Below are 26,593 nucleotides of genomic sequence, written 5' to 3'. Positions count from 1 at the left end.
GTTAGCCCTTTCCTTTATCCCCGATGACCTTTAAACCACCTTTTGACATCTTCTTGTAGATGTCTTTTTTAGCTTTTACTTCATTACCATAGTTTCAAGTTGCTTAGTTAAAAGGCAACAACCTCTTTTATATTTATTTTCATTGAAACTTTGCTCAGGGGTTGGTGATGTATGGAAGGAAAGTTCACCTTTTTAATATTTCTTCAAAGAACTACCAGCCTTTAAATCCAAGCTACAGCTCGACATGGAGATGTTTAAAGTTGAGGCTGTAAAAATTCAACAGCGTAAAAGGATCACCGCTAACTGAGAGGCCGAGGGAGGACATAAACAAGACGAATGTCTGTCCCCTTTAATACAACATAAAAACTGAGCTGGAGAGAATAAAACACCTCATTGTAATGAAATGCATTTACTGCAGCACGGGCTTGAAATCAGGCAGAAGTGAGAGCAAACGTCAAAAGAGATCTCCTGCCGAGCAGAGCGGCACAATTAAGAGGCCTGATATCTAATCCATTTCCTGTGAAACCGACAGTGTACAGGACATCAAAGAGAGTTAAAGGGGGATTCAGCGAGGGCGGTAGGAGTGGCAAGGCAGTGAAATATTGTACATTTGGTTTCTTTTCTCCCCCGGCACTGGGCCTTTGGAATAATTAGAGCCTAATTCTGTCTAATTAACGGACTCAATTACTCCTGAAGAAAGCTCATCAAAAAGATGGCGGGAAAGCAGAGAGGAGAATGGTAGGGTTTTTTTTTTTCTTTAATTAATGAACTGAGTTGAATAACGGCCATGGAATTAAACATTTCCCCCAATGTGTATGAATTGCAAATTGGAGCAGCATTTTTTTTCTTCGAGACAGGAGCCCAGGGGCTAACACTGCTGTCAAGCAGCTCTCTAAAAAGTCAAAGCGCCGATGCAGCACTAACAAATTACCGAAGATTACCGTCTTTAGCACATGTGGAGGTCCTAACGAATAGCGATGAATTAATATGCCGTCTGTGTCTGAGCTCTCCCATTGGCTATGAGTTTCACCGATCCTGGAAGAGCCAATAAAGACTCCAAACTTTATGGAACACTTTTCTTCTTATAGAACAGGCTGTCTGTCGATTGCATATTTCAGATCCTTGAGACGATGATATAAGTCTTGTTAAATTACTCAGCTGAGATGGAGCTGGGCGCACATGAGTGTTTTCAGGGGTCGAAAACTTTTTATGTGCTATCAAGGTTGTGAAAGCGCGCGTGTGTGTGAGAGCAAAGTGCTATGCTGTGCTCAGCAGGATTACAGGCCCAAGGGTCGACTAAGCTAACTCACTGCCTCAGCACTCTTTAGTTCAGCTTCTCCAAACATTCGCTGAGGCACTGGGAAACAAACTTAAAGGCCTAATATTATCACCCAAATGTAGAGGAGGAGAGCAACACAACAGCACGGGAGACATTTGCTGCTATCCTCAGTGTAATGTGGGCTTTCTGCCGACCAACAGATCTTCTGCTGCACCGTCATAATACATGTGGGTAATTACAGCTAATACCAGCTAACACTAAACTGTTTCACTCAATATTGCACTTATGTTGTGCCTCTTTTGAGCTTGAAAAGTTGACTTGAATATAAATGTGCGGTTTCAAGTGTGCTAACATATATCTGGTTGTCACACTGTAGCAGAGGCAAGGTTTCTGTTTTGTACCTCACAAAGTGAGAAATGAGTGAAGAATGATCATCCAGAATAAAGCAAATGCAGATTTAAGCATGGCAATTTAGTTTGTGTGTTTGAGTCAAGAATAAAGTTGGAACCATATATTAACTTCACATTAAATTACATACATGTTTTTAGACTAAATGCCACTGGAGAAAAACTTAATATTGTTTTGAAAATAAATGCTATTCATTGATGATATATGATACATTTTTAATATGACATTTCTGTAAAACTTTTTCCAAGAGATAATTCTCAGAATGTTCATATTTTTAATGAACTAGTAGTTTTGACAAAAAAGAAAAATTTAAACATTATCTTTTTTCTTAAATGTTTGGTATCATATTTGATACATTAGGCTTTTACGGTCATGTAAGCATAAAACATTGACAAAGGATCAAATGGAACACCTTAACAGCTCATTGTGTAAAATATATTAACATATTTATCCTGGTGTTCAAAAGTACAAACTTTGTTAGAGAGGTAGTTGTCTCAGCAATGCTCATATCAAAAATGAAACACTCGGTGTTATAGGGATAAATAAATGTGCAGTTAAACTGGGGAGAAAATGCCATACTTAAAGTTGGTAAAGACATTTGCAACAAGGGGGTTTTCAAGCCAACATTTTACCAGTCAGTGTTGGTTTATCTTCATGATACCTAAAAAAACACAAATTTAAAGTTGTTAACTTTTAATATATAAGTAAATCATATTTGAATAAGGCTGTATGAGAATATGGAAGAAAAATAATATTAAATGCAGTACAATAAAATGCAAAACTAACCATACACTTATAATCTGCAGTATAATGTAAAATATGAATCATATGTTACAATATTATGCTCAAATCCAGCCAAAAATCTTCTGGATGATGTAAGACACGTTAATACTTATTTAGTTCTTCATTTAATTTAATGTGTAAGCAATTTTAGTTGGACAGAATGAGCAATTTAAAGATGTTACATCCCCAACCTGGAAACCTAGCATTTTTGTTTATTATCTGTTCAAGAAAGGAGCACTCAGAACTATCACAGTACTTACAGTTAAGCCCACAATTATTCATACACCTGGCAGATATAGGTGTAATGTAATCCTTTAATTTCACTAACATGTTTCTTCTTACTAGAAGAAATATTAATGTCCCGAGGCGGCCAAGCCAGAATCCTGACTTAAATTTGATACAGAATCTGTGGAAGGAGCTAACAATTAGGGTGATGATCAGAAGGCATTCCAACCCAAATGATTAGGAGCTCATCACCAAAGAGAAATCATCAAAATACCAGTAGATACATGCAAATAGCTGCTCAGCAATTATTAAAAGGGTCTGATTATTTTAATGCCAACAAACATTTTTCCATCGATTATTGAGAGGGGTATAAATACATTTCTATATGGAAGATGCCATACAAAATTTTATTGAAACAGAAATATTTTTTTTCTAAATTATCTTTTCACATTGTTTCATGATCTTTTGGGAGATGCCAGTCTTATTTTCCATCAGAAAAACAAACTTCTTGATATAATGTGAATCATTTCAAATCTAAATCTGCCAGGAGTACAAATAATCTAACTTAAAATCTTGTCAAACAAAGCGAGAGGTGTAATCCCTACACAAAGTTATGTGATTCAAACAGTTCAAGCTAATCAAAAACAGAAAGCCTATAAGAGAAACTAGGAAAATTGTGTACATGCAACCACTGTTTTAGTATTTTGTTCTTTAGGGACATTTCTCAACACTATTTATATGATAAGAGCCAAAGATCTCTTATTTATAAATGGCGTGTTTCTTATAAAATACCTGGATATGTGTTTCCATAAAGGAACATTAAAAACAGAGACACACACCCACCCACACTCAGACACACAAACAAGGAAAAAAAAATTTATATGTCTGAGAGGCATTTTCTGAAGGTTTCTTCATTTGGTGTTAGATGTGCCATGACATGCCTTGTTTACAATTGGAATTGGGGGGAAAAGGACTTCCAGATCATCCAATTAAAGTTGTACCCCTCCAGAGACCCAATGCCCTTCCTCTCCTCAGCTTATTGGGTTGCACCCACTGAGAAAAGGCATTTGACTGCATTTACGGTAAATGAGGCCAACTTCATTTTCTTCATTAAAGTGCCATTCGGAGGATGAAAAAAAAAACTTACAATAGTCAGTTGTCTGTGTTTCCAAATCTGTTCTCATAATTTGATATTTTCCATATTTTTGGGAGTACTTGTTATGGTAATTGAGCACATTTATAAAATCCAAAACCAGATATTGTTACGGTTCGACAGGCAATATAAAAAAACATGCATGATAGCATGCTATTTCAACACTGTCTCCAGTGATCATCGTTTAGAAGCACCTACTGTGTTTTTAATATCCTGTAAATCTAATTAAGAAGCAATACTGTGGTTTTGAGGTTGTGTGCAAATAAGTATTGGCCCTCGACACTCCCGTGAATGTGGAAACTTGAATTAGAAACAATCAAATCTCAACCCAGATAATTATTAAGGTCAAGTCATTAAAATCAATAACAAAGACGTTTATGAGTTCAATCAGTTTTTTACTCTCTTTGTTTGAATTTTGGGGCCAATATCGCTAAACTGTCTTATTTTAAAGCAGTTTTCAGGTACTCAGTGGGGCTGAGTTAAAACCGTTGCTCAACCTAAACACATTTAAATCCCTGGAGAGAAAACAAAATACAGATGGCTGGGGCATCCCATCTGTTAAAGAAATGGTGCAATCTCAATCCTGAGGGTTGTTTCACTTTTAGACTGAATCGCATGTGGCAGAAAATAAACAGTATCCTAGCTTATAAATGGCTTCACTGGTTTTACCGTTTGTAATTAGCAAAAATAGACACCGGTAATTTGCCCTCTCCATTTAGCCGGCAAGACTCGATCAGTTGGTAGTATTAGTCTGAGAAGTTCAAGAAGATGGGTATGGTGACACATACCTCTGGCTTAAGAGGTCTTTACAAAGTTTTGTGCTCGGCTAAGACGTCTTGTTGAGGATGAGTTATGATATTTTTATTTATATACATGACCTTTTTTTTTATCTTATTCCTAAAAGTTGGGCTCTCTTTTCTAAGTGAAAACTGAGCAAGACTGGCAGCATAGCATAAAATGACCACCCCTATATATCCGCAGCCCAGGGAGCACCCCCCACACCCATCCGACATTGTCCCCTACAACCCCCAACAGACAGTGTTATATGCATAGTATTTTTTATGCTTGAATCTAAGGACAGAATAGAAAACCTTTCATGGGTCGCAACATTTAACGATTTTATTCTTATTAATCTACTTTCTTGTTTTTCCTTTATGAAGCCCTATTTTGAGTGTCTTGCAAATTTCTGGCCCTGCTTTAAAATGATCAGGATCCCATATTTTTGTAAAAAACAAAAATGGAGAGTTTCAGTATTATAAAATCGTGGACATTAAGTACGTTAGCATGCTAAAGAAACATGTGCCAAAGTATCAAATTAGCTAAATTGAAAATGCGAACTTAGAAACTATTAGGTTGTTTTCAAAAAAATACAAAAAAATCACGTTTTTTTTTTGTGCCTTTTTTAGTCTAACCTGAATCAAAGTTTCACCACAGCAACAGACCTAGTAAAATTCCTGATAGTCGCTGTGGCTTTTGGTTGTGATGTGCCACTTAAATGATAAATAATGGTCCACATCAGGAAAAAAGGACAAGCTTTTTCCATGTATTCCAGGTTCTCTTCTCTGTCTCACTCTAAAATTTTATTAGGATTACAAATCTATTACAAAATAAATTCACAGGTACAGTATTTTAAAACCATAAACACAGGGGCTACAGGGGCTAAAAAAGGATGTGCTAAAATCTCTAATAAGATGATTTTGTGGTAGGTGCTTGAAAAAAATAAACAGTTTACGGCTTTACATTCTGCTGTAGGAACATGTCTAAATTTAACTTCTGAAATTATTTTCTAGCTCCTGGTTTTCCTGCTCTAACCACAGAATTCTGAGAGGCACAAATCCGGACAGAACCTTAGAAAACTTTCTGGCGTCCCAATAATTATTGGGATTAGAAAATGTATATTTTCATTTATTTTACCGCAAAAAGCAGAGACACAAATAAATGAGCTCAAAGGTGGACATCAGCACTCTCAAGAGGGGCCAGGTTCCATTGTGGGGGCAAGAATCCATCTTTTGGTAAGCACAGCTGAACCATTAACCTCATTAGTATAATGGTCACGCATGAGTGGAATGCAGCCTCCATGTTTCATGATGGCAAATTGATGCTGATACACTCCTAATGTTGTTTTGATACATATAGACATGAGCAATAAAAAATTTCACATGGCTGGTACCTATCATTATTAATACAAAAATACACTGACTTCTCACGGACATCTGGTAACAATCATCTAACCGTACAAATGCACTACAGAAATGCACATGCATGCATTGTTTTCTATGTCTTTGCAAGCAGGAGATTATTCAAAGCAATCTTTAGCCTTCCACGTCAACCTTGCTTCAGCATTTAGAGACAGGCAAAGAGACCTACAAAGACAGTGTGTCCACAGCACAGTGTGCGGGCTTTCTGCCATGACAAGGTAGTGTGTGGCTCAGACTGCATCCCAGTGGCCTGCAGGCACCCTGTTAAAAATGTCACTGCAGGGAACGAAATGGCCGCCCCGGGGCATCACGGCCCCCTTTTTTCCACACAGATAGAGCATAAATTGCTTCCTGGCAGTCACGATGGCTTTCCAAATGTTAGATTTCAGTACCATTTTCTCGGCACAGTGGCCTCAGAGAAAATAAATAAAGAATATGTTTGTAAATATAAATACATTCAGAGGCGACAAAACGTGTCCGATAGGGCAGTAAATGATAACGCAGTGGGGGAGCTGTGTAAAATGTGTGTTTTATCCTTTTGGAAAGCAATGACCTCTATCCCTCCTGACATTCTCTCACCGCCCATCCCCAGTCGACTATGGTAGGGTTAACATGTATGATTGTGTGTGTGTCTAACAGCTTTACAGGAAGGAAAACACAATATGCCCCCAAGAAGTAGCCTTTTCAGCCTGAGCAATAAAACCACCAGCTTCAACAGGCTTTGGAATCATTCACGACGAAACATCAGCAGTTCGGCATTAAGTGTGTTTGATAAATCACTTTTATGAGAAATGCTTGGAAAACAAACCGGGGATAAACTGCAGTGGGCAACGGCGGGTGAATTGAAGGAGAAAAATGTCTCCACCACATTTGGATAGACATGTTCATTAGTCTTGTTTACTAACATATGCCACTGGAATGAAACAGAGATGCTCCTCCGGTGAAAAAGTGTGGTTTAAAGATGCTAAAGTACTCAAATTCAGAGCAGACAAACAAGACAAAACCATAAAAAATGAATGTGAGGTGATAACAGGAGAGAACATGGTGAAAAGATAGGTAGGGAAAGTTATTACACCATTCCTCCTGTTTGGCCTTTTGCCAAGGCTCCAGTTTGGATTGGATCCCTTAAGCATTAGCATCACAAATTCAAGCTGTTCAACAGCCTGAGCGCTAACGGGCTAATGGGCTAATGGCTAATGGAGAGACTGCATCATGGGCATCGGCTCTATCTCACCAAACCTCCACGACAACATGCACAGAACAACATGGCTACAAAAACTGCACCATTGCTAATGAACCTCAGAAAAGACCACCTTTAGCCGAATAAAACCGCGCTGCGAGCATCTGCCTGACCATTTCAGTTAAGCTACAAAAGTCCATCAAAACAGCACTGATTATTGCTTTATTGAGATTTGTTAATTCTTCTGTCACAATTTTCAGTTGTTCTAATCTCCAAAACGATATTAATAGTTACCTTTTGACCGTATAAACAAAACATTTACACAAACTAATGCTCAAATAAGTTAGCTGTTAGCTAGCTGTTAAATTGTGTTGCCAACATCAAAACAATGAGAAATGGGTCATTAGATTCTTCTCCATTACGTTTTTGATTTGGTATAACTTGCTAGTGTATAAACAAAACTTTTACTGTGAAGGTCGACAGCTGCATAAACATCTCACTTATGCTAGAAATGTTGTTCAAAATGACAATAGTGATTGGTTCAATTAATTTTGGTAAGTTCTCCGTGGCATTTTTCACTTGTTAAAACGTTTGGTTTTCAAATAGTAACATATTAACCAAACAACATTTACGCACAGTGAAAGTCTAAGATTTTTTCAACTACTCCTTTGTTATAATCTTATATTTGTTACTACAAAATAACTTATAAACCCATATTGATACATGATGTAGTAACTTAGAAACCCTATTCACTTTATTCCTAGATATAGTGCATTGCATGAATTCCCTAGTAACTTATTTTTTCTGGTTCGTCACTTTTACATGTAAACAACTAGTCTCCTGCGGAGCAACAGGTAAAAACACATGTGAACATCAGCTTTTACATCTTTTAAATGGGATAATGTCACTATACCAGCCTCCTCATCTTTTATTTTCATCAAAATTAGAAGAATAACCTGAAGAAATGGATGTATGTCAGCATATTTATTTGCCTCGTCAATTCCAATGCCATATAACGGTGAAACATGTTTTTATTCGATACTGATTTGTGCATTTTCTATGCTTTAAATCACATTAGAGCACATTTGCTGTGTTTTTTTTGTAAAATTTTTAAAGTGGTGGTTGAGAATGTGGCTAGGAAGTGTAAGACCAGGATGGAGTAATTATATTGCCCCTTATTTCTGCAACCTAAAATCATACTGGATCTACTCTCAACAGAAGAGTAAATCTTTTTCAGAAGCCAGAGTTTCTTCTCTGGTGGTTTGTAGTTACCCAAACATAATGGAAGCAAGGATTTTCCTCCTCCTTTGGCATTAGTGTACAAGTTAGAAGAGCGCACCCATGGGGCTTTCGAAGTTCATTAAAATGTAGATTCTTTAGCCCCATTCTTCTTTATTCCTCTTTATTTTATAACAGGTGAGAAATTTTCATCTTTCGTTTCATCTAACAAAATCTAGCTAAACTGCTTACCAGTTACTTGTAAAACTAAAGATTCTAAGTAAAATAAACAACTTTTCTGCCGCTTTCATACTGGAAGCTGCTTATATAGGTAATCTCCCAGCATCACCACCAGAAATAGTGTGGATAAGCTGAACATTTACACCCGTAGAAGCTAAAATAGGTTCGCTGTTATCCAAGTCTTTTGCAACATTTCACTTATGCTGGTAAAGTGAATGAGAATTGCTTTATTTGATTTTGCAGATTTCTCACTCACTATTAGAGTTTCTTATGAATTCATATTTGTAATTATTTAGTACTTTTAAAGTATATAATTGAAACATGTACACACAGTAGGACTCAAAGAAGTTAGCATAAGCTAGATAAAATTGTGTGATAAACATCTGGGTGACCATTTCACTTATGTCAGAAGGGTTTATTAAAATAACACTGAAAAGCCATTAGTTTGATGCAGGTAAGTTCTCCATTTTAACTTGTTATTTAGTATCATATAGTATAGTATGGTTTCATGTTTTTTATCAAATAATAACCATTTAAAAAGTAGTTTTTTTACATGGTGATGCTAAAGCAGTAAGGCATACATTTCCTGACACAAAGGTTGTCTTTATTAGTGAAAATGTTTGTTTGTCCAGTATGCCTATTGTAGTTTTATATATCATTTCATAGAGCAATATGTGGGTGAATTTTCCAGTTGATTCATAAACTGTGATCCAGCCACTGCTGTATAGGCTGTATGTATCAGATTTCAGGTTGCAAAGATGCAAACCCTTCTGTTTGTAACAGTTTAATAACATGATTGGAAAACAAACATTGATATTTGTTAAACATGGGACTCTCGTAAGTTATGTTTTATTTACGCTTTCTGTTGAAAGTTTGGAATAAAGCTTTACTCATAAGTATGAGCTTGATAAAGCTCCTCATTTCATTGACTACAATTAGTTCTATACTTGCAGTATGCATATAGCTGTAGTAATACATCAAATTATCTGAACCTGATTCCACCTCATAAATTCCTTTTCTATATATAGGTAGCTGGAGTTGAGTAAGACAGTGTTAAAGCTTTTTAACTCATTCATCTCTCTGTTTGTTTAGAGGATCCCTTTAGTTGCACTGCAGGAACTGGGTGGACTGGTTAAGCCGTCAGAGGTGTAAACTACTGCTATCTAGTGGTGTCAGAATCCATTGCACTGCAGGCCACAGCAGTTTCTCTGACTGGACTTAAAACAATTTGTTAGAGAGGAAATAGTATTACAGTAGTTTCACTACTTTTTGCTGCTTTATTTAACGTGCTTAATTATAATTCACACTTTTAATAGATGAAGAAATCCTTCTTGCTTTGATTTCCTTATGTTATGTGTTTGTTAAGAAAAAGTAGATGCATTCATCATCTATACAGAGACATACAGGACCACAACCATGCACTTGCACAACTAAGGGCAATTTAGCATTGCATTTCCAATGTTTTTGGACTGTGGAAGGAAGCCAGAGAGTGCACCCACACATGCACAGGAAGAACATGCAAACTACATGCTTGGATTCATACCTAGGACCTTCTTGCTGCAAGGCAACAGTGTTACCAACTGTGCCACCGTTTAGTCCCAAATACACATGAGAAACTGAAATCACAAGAAATAAATAAATGTAAATGAGTAATGGAAATTACTTTTTCACAAAATTGGATACAGTGAATAACCAGGCCTGCAGTTAGAGGCAGTTTTTACCAGGTTGTAAAAGAGAACAGGTTGAGTTTACACAACCAGAAAGTTAGTTTGGTGTCACGTCACTATTAACATCTCATCCAGTAAATGCTCGATGCGACAATTTTTTTTTTGTGTGAAGATTTGCAGTGCGTTTAACATCTGCACAGATCACTTCATTTATCTCAGTTTCCCTACAAACAGATGCCCTAATATCACCAGCTTTACTAATCCGAAATAACAACCATGCTTGTAAATGTTCTCCAATCCGGACCAGCTGATCTGACAGCAGAAAAGCAAGAAGCAATCTTCAATTACCAAATCTGCATATTTTCGTAAAGGATGCAGACTTAATGGATGCATTTTTGAGACTTTCACAAAGTAACATGCTTTCCTATATTACCGGTATATTTACTGAGAGGTTTTAATCATCGCTCAAAATATTTGATTTTCTTTTTTTATAGTCATATAAGGTTGACAAGTCTTCTCTTTTATTTGTCTGTTAAAAATCTGAACTTTTAAGCCCAAATGTACTTAAAAAAAGTTTGTTGATGTTGATCATCAGTCTTCAATAGACATCTTTTGATTTTTCCATCACATTTTATGTCGTTTAAATACATCCTTCCTATGTGCAATCAACAGAACAGATATATTAAATATTTTTGAAAATACTTGAGGAGATACTCAAGAAACAATGTGTCCAAGGGTGAGCTAGAGGCCTGTTATCACCCATGCCACCTCTCTGTGTATTTTCCGTTCTATAATGAATATCCACATTATTGCAAGCTAAATAAATAAACTTTAACCACCTCTGCCATCTCTTGTACACTTACATCTTGCAACCACCAGATCCCCACCCACTGTGACACCCCCACTGTCTCCCCCTGTCCTGTCCCTTTCCTTCCCTCTCGCTCTCTATTCTCCAACTGAAGTGTGGCGGGGATGAATGATGAGGCAGTGTTTGGGTTAACGACAGAGACGGGATGTTAAACCTGAAGTGTTTAATTAACCCCACAATGGGCTCGCCTGTCAGCCAGGACCCATTCCCTCTTGATTGAGACTTCAGCGCACATATGCATACACACACACGCAGGCAAGTGTGCACAAATTCACAAGGTGCACATGCCCTCAGAGACACACATCATGGCAGGTGCACACAAAGTAAAGGAGTACACACTAGCCTGGGCGGGGGGGAGACGAGGCGGGGGGGGGGTTAAAGTGATAATACTCCGCCACAAACGCAAGATTGCTTTTTTTCCCCTCCCTCTCTTTCTCTAAAGTCCATTTTCTGGGTCACTGCATTGCATTCATTACTGTCTTTGAAGACATTTAGCTGAGAAGGAATAATGCTTCCCTTTCACTCTGCGCTGAGAGAGAGCAGAGAGTTGTGAGCACCAGAGTCAGGGCCTGGAGCCTGGGAGGGAGGAGGGCGGCAACGTGGTAATATGGGACATCTTTATCTGGTTTTAATTTCAGTCATAAATATTGAATGCTTTATTTGCTCATCTGCAGCTGTCTCCGCTATGTCAGGGTTTGTGTCTCTTGTCTTTTTTTATTTTCTTATCCACCCCGCATCCCCCAACCCTGCTCGGCTCTGCTCTGCTCTGCTAGCACATGCCATGTTTCTTATGCTGTAGCTCGGGGCCAAAGCAATAGGATTAGGTAACGATTTTCCCATTTTCAAATGAACTCTAAAATGGACTTCAGCCGATTGAAATACTAAAAACCCAGCCTGCGGATACTCCTCAGACGAAGTGAATATGAATAAAGCATGATTTAAAACTCTCCCACATCTACATCAACAGACAAAGAGGATGGAGGCTACTGGCCGCTCTCCGAGAGGATGACACTGACATAGCAGGTTTTATGGGAATCATCTCATCCCCTGGGTGAATCGATAGGTGCCATATGACAGTGGCTCACCCATCAAGTGGCGGGGTGACTGGGCTGGGGTGCGCCTGGAAATTTGCTTAAAGCCTACACCAATTAACTTCAAAATGACAGATTTAGGCACCCAATGAGCGAACACTTTGCATCCCCAACTCTGTGGTTGCAGTAGGGGAACCTCAGCTGTTATAGACGAATTGTGGCGCCTCCTCCTTCTGTGTGTGTTTTCTCACACGCACGCTTGGGTGAACGGCTGTGCGTTTGTGGGTGCATGCCGAAGAGCGTGCTGGTGAGTAAATCTGCAGCGATTCAGGCTCCTTAATGATGATGTCAATCTGTGAAAATGCACGCACACATTGGAGCTGTCAGGGCCTCATCAATCAGAGAGGGGTTTGTCAAAGGAGCTCAGGCCCAGATTAACGAGGCGGGGACAATGATGGCGACACATTTGCATAGAGAATTACCCTCATCTTTAGGAAAGTGATAGCGCCAAGAAGCAGAGGCGGACAATGGAGATGTTTGCAAGCACTGTGACAGCATTTTCTCAAACAAAAAAAATACATTGATCTCGGTTCCTGTGTTTAATTTGATGCATAATTAGAACATTAATTTTAATATATTTATAAGCTTTAACAAATGGGTTTTGCTGCTCACATGCAAGCACACAAACTGATGCATTTCACACTTTTTCACCAGCACAGTGCATTCCTCCTGCTGTCCTTTTGCTTTCCTGCCCAAATGAGACAGTGATGAATCAAGTGGGCTTTAGCACACTTTTTATTAACTCCTCCAAGAATACACACCGAGTCCATCTTCACCAGTAGCTCCGGCGAGCGCTCCTCCCTCCCCACCTCTCTCCATTGTCAGGCAGAGGACACAATGGTTAAAGCTACACATTAACTAAGCCTGTTGTTGGGGAACATTCGGCTCTTCTGCCATCTGCTTGCACGGACCCCTCCCTCCCTGACAGTCAGGACAGTAAAGGTCAGGTCACCTGCAGGGAATGGGCCAAGGTACGTTTGGGCCTAGTGTTCAAGCTCTAGCATGTGTGTTTGTGTTGGGATTTGAAGCTGACAGTGAAAAGGGGAATTGTTTTTGCTGATTGTGCAGACAGAGAGGAGATTTAATGGCATTTCTAGAGACAGTGAGTGTTTGTTAGCAGCAGATTTGCATTTGCACCTGTTTTGGGGAGAAGAAAGTGATTGCAGTTTGCTTCATTGTGTTTGTCCTTTTTTGCCACCAGAGAGACAAGTGAAAGTGTGTGGCGCTCAGTGTTTGTGTGAGCTCGACGGCATGGGGCCTTCCTTTCTGAGCTAGAGTCGGACAGTTAAGGTGTCACCGTCATGATGGAGAGGGTCCGCCTTCACAGGAGGCCAGCAGCTGCCAGGTTTTCAGCAGCTTGTGCTGACGACTCCCCCATAAGTTAGTGGTCAGAGGTTTGCGTTAATGAGTGGGGAAAAGGCTGAAAATGCCCAAATTTAAGGGTCAAACGTCAAATGTGACATAATGGAGGGTCACTCTCATCATTGGGCACTCCAAATGTATTTTACTTGTGACCTTAAAAAGTTAATTTACCCTCATTTTAAAAGACATTTGTATTGTTGCTTAAATGAGTGTGGTTTTATGTTCTAAAATTGTACTACACTGCATTTGCACTCGTGAAGGAGATTTGAAACTCCACAATGGTACAAGATTACCATGTGCAGAAAATACATTATCTATTTATACACTGTCATATCAGTTCATTGGTTTGTATTAATTATTTAGGGTTTCTTTCCGCACAATCTTTTTAATTTATAACACTAGACTAATGGGGTAAGTGATAGCCAAAGCAGACAGTTCATACCGCAGGCCAATTTAAGTTAAAAGTAGCCTGTTGTTTCTTCTGCCTGGAAGTAATATTAATATTTTTAAGCGGCCCAGCCAGAGTCGCAACTTGAATCTGATAAAGAATCAATGAAGGGAGCTAACAATTTGGGTGATGGCAAGGATGCCAGCAGTTTATGGGCAGGAGGCGGGGTACACACTGGACAGGTCGCCAGTCCATCGCAGGGCAACACATAAACAACCGAGCACACACTCATTCACACACACACACACCTAAGGGCAATTTAGAGAGAGACCAATTAACCTAACAGGCATGTCTTTGGACTGTGGGAGGAAGCCGGAGAACCCGGAGAGAACACATGCATGCACGGGGAGAACATCCAAACTCCATGCAGAAAGACCCCTGGCTGGGAGTTGAACCCAGGACCTTCTCGCTGCAAGGGAACAGTGCCAGCCGTGCAGTGTCTATGAAAGGTTTATATTATTTTAAATGGCTCAAGTATTTAAAAACCTTATATTACTTGTACATATCTTCCACGTCTTTGCTTGGCATAAACAAAAATAAGTGTTACAGCTGCAGTATTAGTATCGTCACATTTGATATATTCACCCATGTACATACATGAAATCAGAAATCAGATCTTTTTCCTGTTCTATTGACGCATCATTCGTGGGAGCTACCAGGTCCCACTAACAAAAAAACTCTGTTTTGGCTGAAGACGTTACTGAGTAAAGACGTCTCAAAGTTAGCCATGTTAAGTATCACTGAGGTGTTTCAAAATGAAGTCATAGGAAGAACAAAAGCTGTTATGAGCTTCTAGAAAGAAAGTGCATTTTAATTTTATGACAAGTCGAGAGATGTCTCTGGTTTGTTCAGGCTGCAAGAAAGCCAAAGAGAGCAAGGATTTCAGCAGATAACATGAAGGCTATACGTTTCACAGTAAAGATGCTCTGTTTAATCATAGCTTTCAACCTCAGTCATACACATGTGGACAAAATTGTTGGTAGCCCTCGGTTAATGAAAGAAAAACCCACAATGGTCACAGAAATAACTTGAATCTGACAAAGGTAATAATGAATAAAAATTCTATGAAAATGAACAAATGAAATTCAGACATTGCTTTTCAAAGATACTTCAACAGAATTATTTAAAAAAATAAATTCATAAAACAGGCCTGGACAAAGTTGAAGGTACCCCTTAACTTAATATTTTGTTGCACAACCTTTTGAGGCAATCACTGCAATCAAACGATTCCTATCACTGTCAATGAGACTTCTGCACCTCTCAGCAGGTATTTTAGCCCACTCCTCATGAGCAAACTGCTCCAGTTGTCTCAGGTTTGAAGGTTGCCTTTTCCAGACGGCATGTTTCAGCTCCTTCCAAAGATGCTCAATAGGATTTAGATCAGGGCTCATAGAGGCCACTTCAAAATAGTCCAATGTTTTCCTCTTAGCCATTCTTGGGTGTTTTTAGTTGTGTGTTTTGGGTCATTATCCCGTTGCAAGACCCACAACCTGCAACTGAGACCAAGCTTTCTGACACTGGGCAGCACATTTCCTTCTAGAATCCCTTGATATTCTTGAGATTTCATTATACCTTCACAGAATCAAGACACCCTGTTCAGATGCAGCAAAGCAGCCCCAGAACATAACAGAGCCTCCTCCATGTTTTACAGTAGGGACAGTGTTCTTTTCTTCATATGCTTCATTTTTCCGTCTGCAAACATAGAGCTGATGTGCCTTGCCAAAAAGTTCAACTTTTTGTCTCATCTGTCCATAGGACGTTCTCCCAGAAGCTTTGTGGCTTGTCAACATGTAGTTTGGCAAATTCCAGTCTGGGTTTTTCATGATTTGTTTTCAACAATGGTCTCCTTGGTCGTCTCCTATTAAGTCCACTTTGCCTCAAACAACGTCGGATGGTGCGATCTGACACTGATGTTCCTTGAGCTTGAAGTTCACCTTTAATCTCTTTAGAAGTTTTTCTGGGCTCTTTTGTTACCGTTCATAGTCTCTTTGTTTTGTCATCAATTTTCCTCCTGCGGCCTCGTCCAGGGAGGTTGTCTACAGTCCCATGGATCTTAAATTACTGAATAATATGTGCAACTGTAGTCACAGGAACATGAAGCTGCTTGGAGATGGTCTTAAAACCTTTACCTTTAACATGCTTGTCTATAATCTTCTTTCTAATCTCCTGAGACAACTCTTTCCTTCGCTTCCTCTGGTCCATGTTGAGTGTGTTACCGGACTACCGGTAGCCCTATATATAGGCCCACTGACTGATTACAAGAATGTAGACACCTGTGATGCTAATTAATGGACACACCTTGATTTAACATGTCCCTTTGATCACATTATTTTTAGGGGTACCATCATTTTTGTCCAGGTCTGTTTCATGAGTTTATTTTTTTAAATAATTCTGTTGAACTATGTTTGAAAAGCAATGTCTGACTTTCATTTGTTCATTTTCATAGAATTTATATACATTATTACCTTTGTCCGATTCAAGTTAGTTCTGTGACCATTGTGGGTTTTTCTTTCATTAACTGAGGGCTACCAACAATTTTGTCCACGTGTGTAGAACATGAGGGACATGGAAATATTTATAGCCTTTAGGAAATCTCAGAGTTAAGGTAAGAGTCTATTTTCTATCTTACACAGAGAGAATGATGCCTTTGGGAATATATTAAAGCTAATTTCAGAAACAAAACTGTGGTTTTACATGTTTTGTTTCAGTAGTACCATGTAATTCAAATAACAAAGATGGAACTAGATTACTAAACATTTATGCTGATTGCTACTGAAAGATAAAAAATGCAGACAATCATAAAAACCTTACTTTTTAAGTCAAAGAAAACCCCTGAAACGCTTTTCTAAACTGACCTTTGAATCTACTTAGAGAACAATGTTTGCACAAGCTGTATTTAAGGCCAGTAAATAAATAAATAGCCTCATTAATCACCTCCAGATCAGAGAAGACACTTAAACACCCTGACAGTTGACTTGGCATCCCCCTCTTATTACACCGTCACAGACCAATAAACAGCCTTGCCAGCTCCACTCCACCAATCAAACATCTGCCATCTGCAGGTCTTTAGGGATGACGGCGAATCAGATCCTTCACTCACATGGTGGAGGGGGGAAGTGGGCTCCATGCCCGGACCCCCCCTAATCTCACCAATGGGAATGCAGCTCTCCTTGTAATCCAATTAAAGGAACGTAAGCGGTTTGTTAGACACTGTGTGTTAATGTAAGCACTATCCAATATACTCTGGGCTGATAACAGTGTGGCTGGGGAGACACTCTGGTCCAGGGAACATAGGAGTGGTATACAGCTGGAGGGGCTGCTGTGGTAATATCAGGATCAGCACATTTTTATGGTATTTGCTTTGGCCTTTTGGAGTCTCATTTGTACCATCTCAAATTGGGCTTGTGAAGGCAGGGTGATAACCACGCAGAGTGATAATCTGCTTACCTCAGCTTTTTCTCCTCATCAGGCATGGTGATGCATGCGAAGATAGATGGAGAGATAAAGTACATGGAAACATGCCAACAAAGCCATTAAATAGACACACATAAAGGATTACATCTTGGAGGTTTTGATAGTAAAAGTTTACATGCATACTAGAGATGGTCAGTAAAAGGAAGGACTGTAAAGGATTAGAAAATGTTGGTGATCTCCTAAAGAACAAAGATTATGGGATTGAATATGGGGCAAATTCTGCTGTTCTATCTTCTTTTCCTTATGCTTTGTAAACTGGACCATTTTTGTAAGGAAGAAATCATTACTTTTTTTAAATGAAAACCATGGTAAAGTTTAATAATAATATATATATATTATTGTAAGTTGGAACTATCTGGAGGTAGGTACCAGTCATCTCAGGTATAGAAACTGGATGTATATCATTGTTGCTTTAAAATGAAATTAACGTTAAAATTGTATTTTATTATCACGATTTGATACTTGTTTTTAAATGTAGTATCACCCCATCTACAAGCAAGGCAGTGAAAGTAAAGTAGGGATATTTTCTGATCAAAGTGAACATAGTGTTAAATATTGTTTTATTCTTTTTCCTTCCACTCAGCTTTCCATTATTCAGTTTGCAGCACTTTGTGAACAGCTAGGTTCTGTAGCGAAGAGCTTAGGTGGCTTACCCTCATTGTGGAGGCTTTCATTGATTGTCAGTTGGACAACTTTCAAGTCAGCAATCTTGCCCATGATTGTGTAGGCAGTAAAATTTGAATAACATCAAAATTTCTGTATGACATCTCTTTTTTTTTAATGATTTTATCAAAAAACTTCCCATTTCTATACTTTTCTAGACTCAAATGTCTAGATATTTCTGGAATTCTTATAACATTTTTATTTCATTCTTTCATTCAGTTTATTAATAATAATTAATTAGTGTCACATTTTGAAATGAGATCACCCTTACTCCAGGTCTTTGATTAGACGATCGCCCACATGTAAGCAGAGGCAATAAAAGTACTAAAACTGGGGATATTTAACCATCAAATAGCACAAAGTCATAAATGCAGCTGTATGTTGAACTTTATAACAGCACAAATATGACTTTTTAAGTGTCTTTGCCCTCGCTACAGGCCGAGGGTAACAACACACGTTGGAAAGCAGCTAATGCTAGTTAATGCTCGTTCATCATTAGCTGGATACAGAGGTGGCTGGAGTAGCCAAAATTTGTACTCAAGTAAGAATAGCACTACTTTAGTATATTTTTAATGAAGTAGAAGTAAAAAGTGGTCCTCCAGAAAGTTATCTTAGTAAGGGTAAAAATGTATTTGGTAAAAGGGCCACTCAAGTACTGAGCAACTGATAACATCAAATTTAATTTTTTTTAATGAGGTAATAAGACAGACAAAAACATAAGTAATTGGCAAATTACAAATATCTAAAATAAAAAATGTGTAAAAAATAAATTGCTTAATTAAGCAATATCGCCATGTGATGGACTCCTGACCTGTCCAACATAAGCAAGTAAAGACATTGGATGGATGTATAATACAAATAATTTAGACACAAGAAATCAATCAATTTCCAAATTGCATTTTTTTACAACATGAAGCTTGTAAAACCAATACTTAAAGTAATGTATATGTAAGAAGTGTGCAAAGCATCACCAGGGATTACATATACTGTTTACTGTATATTCACTTGACCTTCAAATGTCTCAGCAGATAGAAAATAATGGTAGAACAATGAAGCTTGTTTGCAAACAAGAAGTCTGACTTTAACATTAACTGTAAGTTTACATTTTTGGTTAAAATAGGTTTGTTCTTCATTCAACAACGTAACAATGGGTGGGTTCAATAGACAGAAACTGTATTCATGTGAGTGCAATAATATTTCAAAATTATATTACCCAAGTAGAAGTAAAGCGTACGGTGCACTAAAACTACTACTAGAAGTAAATTTTTTTTTAAAGCAAGGGTCTATCTATAATCACCAGGAAAGCCATGTAATACAACTTCCTTAAAACCTTCACAATAAAAGCCTCAATTGTATATCATGCACTCTGAACTTCCAATAGTATACTTTAAATCTAATTAAAATATCTTCCTTCCTGCTTGTAAAAGTACAACACAATATTAAGGACGGTGTTGGTAATAACATAATACCAAGTTAAACTGCAAGCCAGTGAACGTTCTTGCACATGTCACATGTAGAAAAAGAGGTTTCAGAAACTGTAACTTTAAAGTAACGATCCTCATTGTAGAATAATTCAGTCCTGCTTTGACTTTACATTGTTGTGTGAGTCTATGGTGGTGCGCGAGAGCATTGATAATACAGTTTTCATGTGTTCGCACAAAATTAACAAAAGTTTCATAAATGCCAACTTATTTTTATTAACTCTTTGTTCTATTTGTTTTTTTTTTCCCCCTTCTCTGTGGCACCCCCTGATATTGTGCAGCCCAGGACAGAAAGCCATATCATCTGTATCAAACTAACACTGATGAAGACTGTCGTGAATCTGTACATTAACATCATATTACAATGAATTTAGTAAATCAGCTTGGGAGCAACTGGTATAATTGTAATTGACACAATTTGGAAAAACCTTTCTGACTGAAATCTGTTCAGAAATGTTCTTTAACCTAAATCCTCTGTTTGAACTTTAATAGCTACAGTATTGCAGAGGGATATTGAGATGGATGATGATTACGATAATACTCTAAAAAGAGAAAATCATAATATGACATTTTGTCATACAGCCCAACCCCTAAAATATAATCTACTAATCTTAGTGTGCAGGTTCCTTTATTGTTTGCACTGATTGCCATTCAGCACCACTCTGCGTGTAAATGTACAACGCATCTAAATGGCATGTTCTAGCAGCATTTAATAACTGTAGACCTATATCGTTTGCAGTCATTGCAGATGTTGAGATGAATGTTTTCTCACTTTCTCGTTTCCTCGCACGTGAACACGCCGCATCTGACGTGGGAGGGACTTAATCATATCTGCTTTTTTCCCCTCTTTCCCAGATGCACCGAATTGAACTTAATTAGATGCTACATCACCTCAGCGAGGGGCTGCGTGGCAAATCTTATTAAGAAAAAGCACTGTGTTATTCCAACGCTCGCTGATTCCTTTACATCTTGGCATCTGTGGGAGAAAAACCCCACTGAGGCGTATTCTCCAGCTCCTGTAACTAATGACGGCATCGCGCAGATCTGACAGTGAGCTGTGTCTGTATATTGTGCTTAATATCATAATAATAATGAGAGCAAATTAGAACAATCAATTTCCATGGCCGGTTGTTGATTGGAGGAGGAGGTGGAAGTGACAGGTGGTGATCCATCATCCTTGGCCAGTCGCATTAAGGAGAACGCGGCGGAGCAGGTGGGCCGAGCTGGAGTCGGGCCGCAGCCAATGAGAAGGAGCAAGAAGGGAGGAGGGGGATCCATTACACCCAAATCAAGCACTAATGTAGCAGTGAAAAGGGTGAAACACAGACCAGAGGAGGAAAGATAGGAGAGGAGATGACATCTATGAGACGTATGACTCATTTAAGTGGACTCTAGAGTGTGTGTCACGTTTCTCTATTGAAATACATCCAGACTATAACCTTTAAAGAAATCCCCCCCATTGTCAGGCTTTAATCACTAGATGTTGACGTGGCGCTCTCATTCCACAAGGGGTCACTAAAATCTCACTTCCTCGCCTTCGCACAGAGAGCACTCAGTCTGTTAAATGTTCACCAGCTTAGTGAAGCATTTGGATCACAGAATCATGAGCCTTTAGTCACTGAATTTTCTACCATCAGCTGCTGACCTTACAGAGAGCACAAGGAGCAGATAATGGCTGTGATCACAATTGTGTAAATAATTAGCGCAGCGGATGTGGTCAGTTCACTTCATGGGTTTTAAATGTTCAAAATGAGCCATGTGACCCCACACACACACTCACAGCTCGTTATTTACAATGGAACTGTGATAGGACCACAACACAATCACAGTGGAACCACAATCACACAGCAGTACAACAACAACGGAACAAAAACGGAACACGTAATAGAACTTTGATGGGACCACAATGGAATAATAATGGAACAACAGTGGAACCACAGCAGAACTGTGAAGGAACCACAATGAAACTGTGAACAGTAGAACTATGATGGAACGGTGGTGCAGTCACAATGAAATAATAATAGAACTGTAAGAGAACCATGATGGAACCTCAATAGAACTGTGATGAAACCACAATGGAAAAACAATAGAATCATGGTAGTGGGGGTCACAACGATGATGACAAATAGACAGTAATAATAATAATAATAGTTAGAAGAAAAATAACATATGCACACCCTCAAACCCAAATATAAAAACACAAATTATTTAAAAGTGAGCATTGCAATTCAAATTTTTGGCTTCTGCATGCTTCTTTGCACACTTATGTAACTGTGTAGTTGTGCCTGTATCGACGTACGACTATAACAAGAGTTAATGTAACAGACTCATCCTGGACAATCCTCACTTTTATTACTCATTGTATTAAACAGATTTCCACATTTTGTCAGCTTGTGTTGGCGTCTCTCTCAGTCTGTTTCTCTCTTTCTGTTTCTAATCTTATTTCTGCTAAACGATGACATGGGGCGAGCATATTAGATTTCATCAGCAGCCATCAATCACGGCCGCACTTAACACGATCAGCTCCCCAGTTTATTCAGAGCGAACAATAGGGGACAGGCGCGTCCCGCCTGCAACAGAGTAAATGAGGAATTTAAATACTGCACAAGAGACTCCTCAGGCTCGGAGGGGGCTGACTGATTAAAGGCCGCAATATCTGCTTTTCTCGGCAGATGATCTGTCAAGTGGATGCAAGAGGAGGTTTACTGAAATAATAGGCTGCTAATGTGAGGTTATTCTGACCCAGCAGTTCAAACACACCAGGGAGACATGTCCATGGAAATGCACACATTCCCATGAAATGCAAACACGTGCAAAATCCACACACTGCTTCCATGTACGTCCTCCTCCCACAGTCTGCTATTGATGTGTAATTTATCAAATGACAGCTCATTCACTGCTGAGAGGAAATTAAATCATGTAGTTCCAGATCCTGATTATTATCTTAAGATGTCCCTCTTGTAGATTATAGAAAAATTATGTTCGTGTAGCTAACGTCCCTGATTCCTTCTGATTTCTAGTCAGGCGGTGAGGATGGTCAAATTATGATTCCAAATTATGTTTGAGTGATGAAAAAGAGCTTAAGTGTAAAAAAAAACCAAAAAAACCAAATTATTAGTTCTGCTAAAAATGCACCACCTACAATCCAATGATGTACAGTTTGTGTTTTGGAAACCCAAGGCATTTCCAGTCCAGATGGGATATATAGTCATCCAGCGAGCTCTGGGTTGGTCCAGATTCTTTTCCAAGTGTGATATGCACAGAAAACTTCCAAAGGGAGATGTCCAGTAGTTATGAGACTCCTGGTTCAAGACAAGGTATGCCTTGTTTAATATTTTTAATGTGGAGGAGTTCCCCTTGGATGACAGAGTTTTTTCCTATCTCGAACTCTGAGTGAACCCACCTTAAAGGACAAGATCATTTCAGCTGCTTGTATAGAAGATCTTGTTCTTTCAGTCATTATTCATTTCCTAAAACCTTACGTAAGGTTGCAGAAAGATTTTTGGCCAAATCAGACCCTGTGGATGGTACTAGAGATCAGAGGTTTTGGCATAACATCCGTATTATGTAAAAATAAGTTGCTTGCTGAGATCTGGTGGAAGATTGTTTGGTACCCGATATGAAAAAAGCTTGCTTACTGTTTTTTGTTTGTTTTTGTTTTGTGCAAACTCTTGGGATGTTTGACCTGTGAATTCAGCAGATGTGCAGTTGGAAAGGGGATCACCAGGTCAAATACGCAACAAATATTTGTCATGTTAAAAGCAATAGCTTAAATCTGCTTTTGCCTCTGTTGGAATCCAGTGCAGAACTTCCAGAACCGGACTGGCATGAGAATTTAATACTGGTACCTGTCAAAACCCTTGCTGCTGCATCCTGTGGCACCTGAAGGCCTCGCAGATAAAAGAGCATCACAATAATAACATCGTGAACCAATAAAGGCATAAATAAAGATCTTTGCATACTTCAGTGATGGGATTAGTCAGATTTTTGTTAAATTCCTCAGATGGAAAATGTCTAATCTGGTGACCTCCTTTCTGTGCAGGCCAAATGAAAGGCTTTGGTCAAACTTTACTCCAAGATTTTTGACACTATTAATGCAGTGAATCACATAATTATTAAGAGAAGGAGTTAAGTTATATTTTTGCTTTAGTTTAGCTTGACCAATTATAGAATAACATAGATCAAAACATAGAAGGTATGATCTATATCTCATGACTGTAGGTGAAGGTCAGAACACAGACGGGTAAATTGAGAGCCGCTCAGCTGAGTTTTTACCACAGCAGACTGGAGCAGGACAACCATCAGACCATCAATATTGCTCTCCATCCCAACATCACTCATTCAGAAGGCACCGACATACTTGAACTCATCCTCTTCAAACAGAATCTCACCCCTAACCAGGAGGGAGCAATCCACCCGTGAAGAAACATGGCTTCAGACATAGAGGAGGTGCAGATTCTAATCGCTTAATTCTTGAAAAACAAATAAATAAAAACCGAAACCTTTTATTTTCTGTACCTGGATTTATTTTTAACCATTATTCTCAGCAGAGTTGATAATTAAACTAAGTGGTGTTAACATTCAGGACAAAGAAGAAGAAAACGTTGGAGGGGTGACAACTCATCTGTTGCATTAAGCTGATCAGTAACACTTGCAAATGCTTAAAACCTTATTAATCCACCTAGACTGATTCATTATGTTCACATGAAGGAGGTTGATTATTATGACGATCCTAAAGTTAATTACTGTGTCAATCTATAGTTCACCAGATCTCTAAAGAGCTGCTTAAAGCCGTCTAGCCCAACCTTCACACAGATTCACCGTCGTTCACATCAACATGGTTTCCTGTTACAGCTGAGACCTGTTTTTACTGAAAATTGCATCAGCTCATTTGTGTTACAGACTGATATTTACTTGAGAAGTTATTCTGAGGAGGTGCCCAGAACTGGAAAAATCCCAATCACTTCTTCTCCATGAATACGTCAATAAAATGCCTAATTGGGTTCGACAATCTGATGTCATGTGAAAACAATGAAACCAGAACAATACATTTATTTAGGAGTGAAGAGGAGGAGCTGCTCACAGATGACATGAAAAGAACAAAGTGATGAATTAAACCTATTATAAACAAGACTATTGTTAAATAATGTATACAAAAAAATGACACACTTAGAAGGTGACATGTAATTAATTAGTAAATAAATTAAAATTCACGTAGGATAGAATAGGAAAAAGTATCCAGACATTGAAAACTTATGATGTACATTACACTGAAGTTCGCTACCATTAATAAAGGGTAAAAAACTGAAGCACTTTAGGAAATCAACTTAGTTTTTGAACCCACGGCACCTTCTTATACAGGCAGATAAATGTTTAATTTTCCCGGTCACCACTGCTCCACCTAAACTGAAGTATTTCCAGCAGGGTCACCATGTCTGCTGTACTTGTGTCTGTTCTGTGTAGAGTTTGTATGTGCTTCCCATGCATGCTTTGGTTTTCTCTGGGTACTCCTGCCTCCTCCCATAGTCTAAAAGCAGGTTAGGAGAGACTAGATTGAGCTTAGGTGTGTGGGTGAATGGGTGTAATGTTTTTGTGTGATATTCCTCTGCTTGGCCCTGAGATGGAGTAGTGGGCACCAGCCCACCATGACCTGGCAACAATTAAATGGGAATGAAAAAATAATTTGTCGATAAATCAAAGTGTTAGTGTGATCCTACTCTATCAACAAGTATCACAATTTTCCCCTTAAATTCCAAGTTCTGTTGTGTTTTTGAGGAATTTTACAACAACAGGTTTTGACTACAATCACTGTCAAAATGATCAATGAAACCCAGAAGACATGGTCCGATCTGGAAGTTTTGGTAAATGATTGGATTTGGAAGGAGTGAGCATATCTAGTATGGGCACTTGAGGGCGTTAGTAGTGACTTTTGGAGGTAAGCTATTGAGTTCAAAGGCCATAGCATCCAAGTCATGTCAATTTTTCACAGCATCAACAAGTGTTTTACACTCAAACAGCATGAACAGACAGATGATTTAGCTTGTTGAGTTACTGACAGTAGCACCTATCCTAATGCTGGTATCGGAGGACCCTGGAACAAGAAATATGGCAGAAAGCTGGAATGAAGGCAGCAGACAGTAAACTAGCATCTGACCTACCAACCGTCCAAATATCCTCTCCGACTGAGGTTTTCACACTAGCTGATGATCCATTAATTAACTGCATTTAACAACATGGTTGCTACTTACCCTCCTAATCCTGTGGGGACTGCAGGTTGGGTACTTACAGTTTCTGACACAATTTCTAAATCTAAACTTCAAGATTTTTTTTTAATACAAATGCAAAAGTCAGATGGAGAGAGCCTGATTTCATGCTGACAAGCACGCTGATAAGAAACAAACAAATGTTTATTCAGCAAAATAAAAATTGCCTATATGCAATGAAGGAGAGTAATTAACTAAACTAACAACAGGTGCGTCAATAGACAATGAGGACCAGGTGTGAGACTTGAGAGCAAAAAGCAAGAAAAAGTAAGGAAACAACCAGTGAAAAGTATGCAAGACTGAAGAATCCAATGGCCAGAATGAAACCAGAAGAACAAAAATCTATTGTAACAAACTTGACTCATCACAATAAAATCCAAAGATTATGTCAAATACAGTTTAGTGTGTAGTGTTCATCTGAGTCCAAAGATTTTATCATACCTTTATAACATGTCTGAATTGAAACAAGATGCTCTAATCATGACTGTGTGAGATTTGAAGTCATATGTTTGAACCAGAAAGTTGTTGGACCACTTGTTTGCTGAATATTGGACCATTTGCACGTTACTGGACGCCACTATGCCTTTCCAAT

The sequence above is a fragment of the Girardinichthys multiradiatus genome, chromosome 5 (assembly GCF_021462225.1).
Source record: "Girardinichthys multiradiatus isolate DD_20200921_A chromosome 5, DD_fGirMul_XY1, whole genome shotgun sequence".
NCBI lineage: Eukaryota > Metazoa > Chordata > Actinopteri > Cyprinodontiformes > Goodeidae > Girardinichthys > Girardinichthys multiradiatus.
The sequence above is the reverse complement of the archived record's forward strand: the minus strand, read 5'-3'. Positions refer to the sequence as shown.